Genomic DNA, 8,523 nt, shown 5'->3' with positions numbered 1-8,523 from the left:
CTGAAGAAAAAAAAAAAAAATTGCATCTAGCAAGTGCTGTTTGTAAAGCTAATGCCTTTTGCTGAAGTGAGTGAATTTGCAGCTAGCAAGTGCTGTATGCAAGTTGCTGAAGTGAGTGAAATTGCAGCTAGCAAATTGTCCCTGCCGGGCTTCTAAAATGGCCGACGTGAAATGTTTGTTTTGTAATGTACATAATCATGAAAAACAGTGTCCCTTCAGGCCATACGATGATGATGATGATGACTCGTATGTGGCCCCTGGAGGAGAGCCGTACCCACAGATGAATTTAGTATGCTGGGCCTGTCATAAAGTAGGTCACATGGAAGATGTGTGCCCCAAAATTTTCAAAGACAAACAGCTGCAAAAGCAAGCAACGCCCTATGAGTGCAAGCAAGATGTGGAAGCTGATACCAGTGAGCGTGTGCCCAGTACCACTGATATCTCTGGAGCTAATAAAGCAAAAAGAAAGAAGAAAAAGAAAACTGTTCCTCAAGTCACAGGGGAAGTGACCGAGCCACTTGAACCTGCGCTGTCAGGACATGCGTCAGAAAGGCGCCGAGATGTGCTGCAGACCGGAGTGACCGGCAGAATTGTCACGGGAACAGTGGCAAAGGAAAAGGAGGAGCAAAGGGAAGCTGAATCCTTGAACCAGGATAAAGAGGCTTTGGTTTCTGCACTCCAAGCTGCCCGCCATGATTATGAAGTCCTGCGGCAGGGATTGATGAAGGAGCGAGAATGTTGGAAGAAGGAGCAAGAATCTAACAATAAGGGGCGAGAATGTTGGAACAAGGAGCGAGAAGCGAACGCCGAGTTACAGAGGTGTATACTTCCAGCTTTACAAGAGCACGAGGCTTTGAAGAAAACAGAGTCTCTCTTACGGAGTGAGCTGGAAGAGGTGACGACTAATCTGGAAAAGGCCAACACCGTAATTGCCACCATGGATGAAAAACAGATTAAGTCTGACAAATTGATTGCTATCCTAAAACAGAAATACGGGAAGGCTCTACAAGAGGTTCATGCGCTCAGCACAGAGGTGCAACACTTACGCCTGGAGGGCCACGGTCTGAACACAGAGCTGGGAATATTGAAGCAAACCCATGAGAATGCCCTAAGTGAGTTAGAGACTGTAAAGCAAGAAAATGAGACTCTGAAATTGGAAAATTCAGATTTGACTGACCAAGCAGAAAAAGTAAAGAAACAGTTGACTCAGGAAAAATTAGAAGTGCAGGAAGCACTGATGCACACTCAGAGCCAGCACCAGGAAGAAATGGACGCTCTGAGAACAGAATTGCGACATGTATGCACAAAACAGAATTCTCTCGTGGAGGAACTTAACATTTTGAAAAAGGAGAAAAGCATTAGAATAATTCAGAAGCACTGCAAAGCTCTTGTCCAAGGAAGAAGGGAAAGAGAAAATTATCGGCGTAAACGCGCCGCAACTATCATCCTACAGGCTGCCTACAGAGGGATGAAAATTCGTCGGTTCAATCACCGGTGTGACATAGTCCAAAGATGTTAGGCAGCTTTCTGCCCCATTTTAGAGCAGAAAGTGCAGGAATAGTTAAAAAATGATCCGTTCCACAGCTTCCCATTAACTCAGGCAGCTGGATGGAAAATCCAGACCACAGATTACAATGGCTCTAGTTCTCCCTCACCTGCTCTTCTAATCACATGCACAGGTATTTAGAGCAGAGAGGTTTTGCATTTGACTCTCTCTCCTTAGAGCCTGGAGGCTGGGGGTGTCGCTGGTCCCCTGCATCCAGTATCGGGGTTGACGGCCCCTCCACGTATCACAGTACCAGAGGATTTGCCTGGACACCACACACAGATAAGACAAAACAAATGGTTACTGCTGTTGCTAAAAGACTGTGCTGTATCTTGTGACCCTAAATGAGAGAGCATTGTTTTAAGCTGGGGAACCAGTTTAGTTGGCCAGCAGCTGTTAGAGAGACTGATTCTGATGTGTAGTTAGATCCCTGAAAGGGATAGGATTTTGCTTATATGATTTTGGTTTTATTTCTTGAAATAACAGTGTGGGAAATATTGTAACACTGAAATATGTGAACTGCTGAATGAAAGTATCTGAGTACCTCTAACCTTCACATGTTAAAGCTGCAGTACCTTACTTGGATGAAAATAAAGCAGGCAGAAGCCTGAGTTAAGCAGCATAATACTTTGCATGATCCTGTTTGTTGTATAATTAACCCTAGAAGACTGTGTCGGGAAGAACCCAGACAGACGTCAGCACTACAAAAGAGGGGCGTTTGTCACATATGGTGGAGAATGCGGGTCGACACTAAAAAGTCTGTGGGTTTGCAAATAAATGCGGGGGTTTAAAATGGCCGCCCAGCTGAACTAAAGTACAGATGCTATGAGTGAAGTCTGTCCCACTGTGTATATCAGTTGTGCTTCTAGCATACACAGAGAATGTGCGAAGTGTGGATGCAATAGCACCCTGAACCCAAACAGAAAACCAAAATGTTTTGCTGAAGAAAAAAAAAAAAAAATTGCATCTAGCAAGTGCTGTTTGTAAAGCTAATGCCTTTTGCTGAAGTGAGTGAATTTGCAGCTAGCAAGTGCTGTATGCAAGTTGCTGAAGTGAGTGAAATTGCAGCTAGCAAATTGTCCCTGCCGGGCTTCTAAAATGGCCGACGTGAAATGTTTGTTTTGTAATGTACATAATCATGAAAAACAGTGTCCCTTCAGGCCATACGATGATGATGATGATGACTCGTATGTGGCCCCTGGAGGAGAGCCGTACCCACAGATGAATTTAGTATGCTGGGCCTGTCATAAAGTAGGTCACATGGAAGATGTGTGCCCCAAAATTTTCAAAGACAAACAGCTGCAAAAGCAAGCAACGCCCTATGAGTGCAAGCAAGATGTGGAAGCTGATACCAGTGAGTGTGTGCCCAGTACCACTGATATCTCTGGAGCTAATAAAGCAAAAAGAAAGAAGAAAAAGAAAACTGTTCCTCAAGTCACAGGGGAAGTGACCGAGCCACTTGAACCTGCGCTGTCAGGACATGCGTCAGAAAGGCGCCGAGATGTGCTGCAGACCGGAGGGACCGGCAGAATTGTCACGGGAACAGTGGCAAAGGAAAAGGAGGAGCAAAGGGAAGCTGAATCCTTGAACCAGGATAAAGAGGCTTTGGTTTCTGCACTCCAAGCTGCCCGCCATGATTATGAAGTCCTGCGGCAGGGATTGATGAAGGAGCGAGAATGTTGGAAGAAGGAGCAAGAATCTAACAATAAGGGGCGAGAATGTTGGAACAAGGAGCGAGAAGCGAACGCCGAGTTACAGAGGTGTATACTTCCAGCTTTACAAGAGCACGAGGCTTTGAAGAAAACAGAGTCTCTCTTACGGAGTGAGCTGGAAGAGGTGACGACTAATCTGGAAAAGGCCAACACCGTAATTGTCACCATGGATGAAAAACAGATTAAGTCTGACAAATTGATTGCTATCCTAAAACAGAAATACGGGAAGGCTCTACAAGAGGTTCATGCGCTCAGCACAGGGGTGCAACACTTACGCCTGGAGGGCCACGGTCTGAACACAGAGCTGGGAATGTTGAAGCAAACCCATGAGAATGCCCTAAGTGAGTTAGAGACTGTAAAGCAAGAAAATGAGACTCTGAAATTGGAAAATTCAGATTTGACTGACCAAGCAGAAAAAGTAAAGAAACAGTTGACTCAGGAAAAATTAGAAGTGCAGGAAGCACTGATGCACACTCAGAGCCAGCACCAGGAAGAAATGGACGCTCTGAGAACAGAATTGCGACATGTATGCACAAAACAGAATTCTCTCGTGGAGGAACTTAACATTTTGAAAAAGGAGAAAAGCATTAGAATAATTCAGAAGCACTGCAAAGCTCTTGTCCAAGGAAGAAGGGAAAGAGAAAATTATCGGCGTAAACGCGCCGCAACTATCATCCTACAGGCTGCCTACAGAGGGATGAAAATTCGTCGGTTCAATCACCGGAATAAAGCAGCTTGTGTTCTTCAATCATTCTACCGTGCCCGCATGGTACGAAACAGGTTCCTCATTATGAAAGGAGCAACTATAAAAATCCAGTCTCTGACTAGGATGACACAGAACAGGATTCGCTATCAAACCCTGAGAAATGCGTCACTGGTTATCCAGCAGTACTTCCGCCTGAATAAATGTAGACCTCAGGAAAGAGAGGTCCAAGACTACATGCCTGCCGGCTGCAAAGATAAAATACCACAGGGTACAGCCGGAGTTAGTGAGAGCCCCATCAAGGTGAAGGTGCTCCAGGTAATCAGTGCTTCATCTTCTAAGTACCATAAAGGTTCAAAGGTCGCAAATCAAAAGCGACGAAGGTCAACGCTGGCCTTGAATTTTTCCGGATCTCGCCACTCTGGGCCACAATATAAAGACAAAGACTATCCGGCCCCAGAGTTCCGTCAGAAGCTAAAGAAACAGTCCAGTCATTTGCAGTTTGCAGCGGCCTATGAAATAAAGTCAGGAAATGTAATGGACTGGAAGTCAAAGAAAAAAAAATTGTGTTTGGGGAATTGACCGATATTTTTTTTGTTATTACACGTGTGGACTATGTCACGGACACTTAACTATGCAAATAAGCTATTGTAGTTAAGGTATATTAGGCCTCTATAATAAGCATTTTGTCAATGTTACAGTGTTATATTGGTTCTCTGTGTTGAAAATGTAGCTAAACTACAAATTAATATACAGGGTTGATGGCCCTTTCGGTTGGTAAATATATAATGAGGTTCATATTCTACAGTAGAAAAACCCAGGGAGATAATAGAAATTGTTTGGTTTTGTGAATATATTTAGCATATCCTGGGTTGTAAGAATGTGTGCTAGACACTTATTTTTCAAAATAGTTCCCTAATAGAGAGCAACAAAATATGTTTGCCAAGTATAGTCTCTTATGACGAAACCTATTGTCCATAATTGCCATGGAAAAAGTTCATATTCGTATCATGTGAATACTTAATGTTGTACTGAGGAGTTAGCTCAAGTATTTCAGGTAGGACGCTGACCCCAGTGAGGTCCATGGCCGCTCACCCCAGTAGCTGGGGAGGGGGATATGTGACATAGTCCAAAGATGTTAGGCAGCTTTCTGCCCCATTTTTAGAGCAGAAAGTGCAGGAATAGCTAAAAATGATCCGTTCCACAGCTTCACATTAACTCAGGCAGCTGGATGGAAAATCCAGACCACAGATTACAATGGCTCTAGTTCTCCCTCACCTGCTCTTCTAATCACATGCACAGGTATTTAGAGCAGAGAGGTTTTGCATTTCACTCTCTCTCCTTAGAGCCTGGAGGCTGGGGGTATCGCTGCTCCCCTGTTTCCAGTGTCGGGGTTGACGGCCCCTCCACGTATCACAGTACCAGAGGATTTGCCTGGACACCACAAACAGATAAGACAAAACAAATGGCTACTGCTGTTGCTAAAAGACTGTGCTGTATCTTGTGACCCTAAATGAGAGAGCATTGTTTTAAGCTGGGGAACCAGTTTAGTTGGCCAGCAGCTGTTAGAGAGACTGATTCTGATGTGTAGTTAGATCCCTGAAAGGGATAGGATTTTGCTTATATGATTTTGGTTTTATTTCTTGAAATAACAGTGTGGGAAATATTGTAACACTGAAATATGTGAACTGCTGAATGAAAGTATCTGAGTACCTCTAACCTTCACATGTTAAAGCTGCAGTACCTTACTTGGATGAAAATAAAGCAGGCAGAAGCCTGAGTTAAGCAGCATAATACTTTGCATGATCCTGTTTGTTGTATAATTAACCCTAGAAGACTGTGTCGGGAAGAACCCAGACAGACGTCAGCACTACAAAAGAGGGGCGTTTGTCACAATATATATATATAGAGAGAGAGAGAGATAGATATAGAGAGATATAGAGAGATATAGAGATATAGAGATATATAGAGATATATAGAGATATATAGATATAGAGAGATAGATATTCTTATAAAATCTAGCATGCTATTTTTTGTTCTGCATAGATAAGTATTCCATACCTAATCTGATAAGATTTATTGCATGTGTTTTGTGTATTCTTTCAGACACTGCACGTTATCTGGACGGCATATTATTGAGGATGCATTGAATAGGAAATATATTGACCTGTAACAGTTGGAAAGTGCAGTAAAAATCCATTGTTCCACACTTCCTGATCCAACTATCGAGACTAAATCTGGAACTAACGCACCAGCCCTCCGCACATGATCTGTGGCCAGATGAATCGCCATGAATCAATGAATTATGAAGTTCTTTATGGAAGGAACTATGATCTTTATTTTTGCAAATAACATTGATGTTTAGACCGATAAACTTTGTTTTTTGGATGGACTACCACTCATACATCCTTGGTCCTCTCGCAAGTGCTTTGGATTTCCTATACTAAAATGTTTTATCATGGACACTGTATTCATGGACAATATTGTGACATTTCTCTGGAGATAAATTTTTCTCATCTATCTAAGACAAAATAGCACACCTAAATTTTGTTGGCTTTGCAAGTGGGGTTTTAAGCATACTTTAATATGTCATCTTTGGTATGTTTTTAGTGTTTCACAGTTTTTGGCATATACTCTAGTATCAATAGTATAGATACCTTATTATAAATCTAGAGGTATTGCCTCTAGCCTGGTTATGACTAGATATCTAGAGGTACCTATACTAATGTGCCTCTTACCCCCTCCCTTGCCGCTGCGCATTTACATAGCACTTCCTGCACGGCATATGTATAAAGTCCTGTATGGGACATTTTGTCATTGTAGCCCTCCACATTGTATTACTGCCTTAGGCCTGTGGACATGTGCCCAATTAGGTGCCATTATACCCCTGGATAAGGGATAGACCTTATCGCTGTATATACAGCATTACAGGCACTTTCGGATATTGCCGCGTGTGCCTGCGTTCCATGCTGACACGCATAGGCAGGGAGAAGGTGTCTGCCACGCATGCGCGGCTTGTGGTTCACGCTGACACGCAAAGGCAGGGAGAGGGGATTTGCTGCGCATGCGCGACTCCTAGCATCGCGCACAATGGAATACGAGATAGCCGGCTTAGTGTGACTGACGCGCATACGCGGACCACGCATACAAGCCGATCAGTGATTCATCACACTGACATGCGTGCCACACTGAAACGCGGAAGTGAATACTCGCATTCAATTAAAGTAAACTCACACAGCTGCCCTTATTGTCCCTTTTTGGCGCGAAAATCCAACCTTTATAAACAGTGCCCTGTCCTAGCTTCCTCACCACTCCAAGTTTAAGTCCTTTGACGAAACGCGTAGGAGTGGGGGTGCTAGGCAGGACCCCTGGATGATGTTATCATGTAACTATGCTACCTAACACTGCTGCAATTTATTTTTCTGGACTGTGATACTCTACTTCCATCTTAGACACAGACCACACACACAGGTTTATTTATTAGGAGTTTATTACAAAGCTGTATCCTATACATGCTATTCACATACACATCTGTCCTTAGCACATAGTGACCCTTTCAAGTCGCGTTACCTATTTCCTTCAGAGATTTATCTTTGCTGTTGGTATTGGTTCATATATCTGCATGCTGTAGCAGATTTTATGTTGGCTTGAGGATGTCATTTACATTTTGACCCGTCACTTCTTTGTTGCTTAGGACGCATTATATTCTATGCATTGTATAGGTGCTTGTGAACCTAATAACCTGTTTTGATTAACCTGGTCTGTCTATGAGTTTTCCAAGTCACTGCCCATTTCTATGTTATTAGGGCTTATAACGTGAAGTTATTCCCTAGCTTTGCTTAAGTGTTTCTATGGGTAGTACATCGTATACCTGAGTGCTCCTAAACGGGTTCCTTTATTCTTTTTTCATATATATATATATATTGTGACAAACGCCCCTCTTTTGTAGTGCTGACGTCTGTCTGGGTTCTTCCCGACACAGTCTTCTAGGGTTAATTATACAACAAACAGGATCATGCAAAGTATTATGCTGCTTAACTCAGGCTTCTGCCTGCTTTATTTTCATCCAAGTAAGGTACTGCAGCTTTAACATGTGAAGGTTAGAGGTACTCAGATACTTTCATTCAGCAGTTCACACATTTCAGTGTTACAATATTTCCCACACTGTTATTTCAAGAAATAAAACCAAAATCATATAAGCAAATCCTATCCCTTTCAGGGATCTAACTACACATCAGAATCAGTCTCTCTAACAGCTGCTGGCCAACTAAACTGGTTCCCCAGCTTAAAACAATGCTCTCTCATTTAGGGACACAAGATACAGCACAGTCTTTTAGCAACAGCAGTAATCATTTGTTTTGTCTTATCTGTTCGTGGTGTCCAGGCAAATCCTCTGGTACTGTCATACGTGGAGAGGCCGTCAACCTCGATACTGGATGCAGGAGAGTAGCGACACCCCCAGCCCCCAGGCTCCAAGGAGAGAGAGTGAAATGCAAAACCTCTCTGCTCTAAATACCTGTGCATGTGATTAGAAGAGCAGGTGAGGGAGAACTAGAGCCATT

Source organism: Ascaphus truei, chromosome 4 (assembly GCF_040206685.1).
Source record: "Ascaphus truei isolate aAscTru1 chromosome 4, aAscTru1.hap1, whole genome shotgun sequence".
In the NCBI taxonomy this organism is placed as follows: domain Eukaryota; kingdom Metazoa; phylum Chordata; class Amphibia; order Anura; family Ascaphidae; genus Ascaphus; species Ascaphus truei.
Note: the sequence above shows the minus strand (reverse complement) of the source record.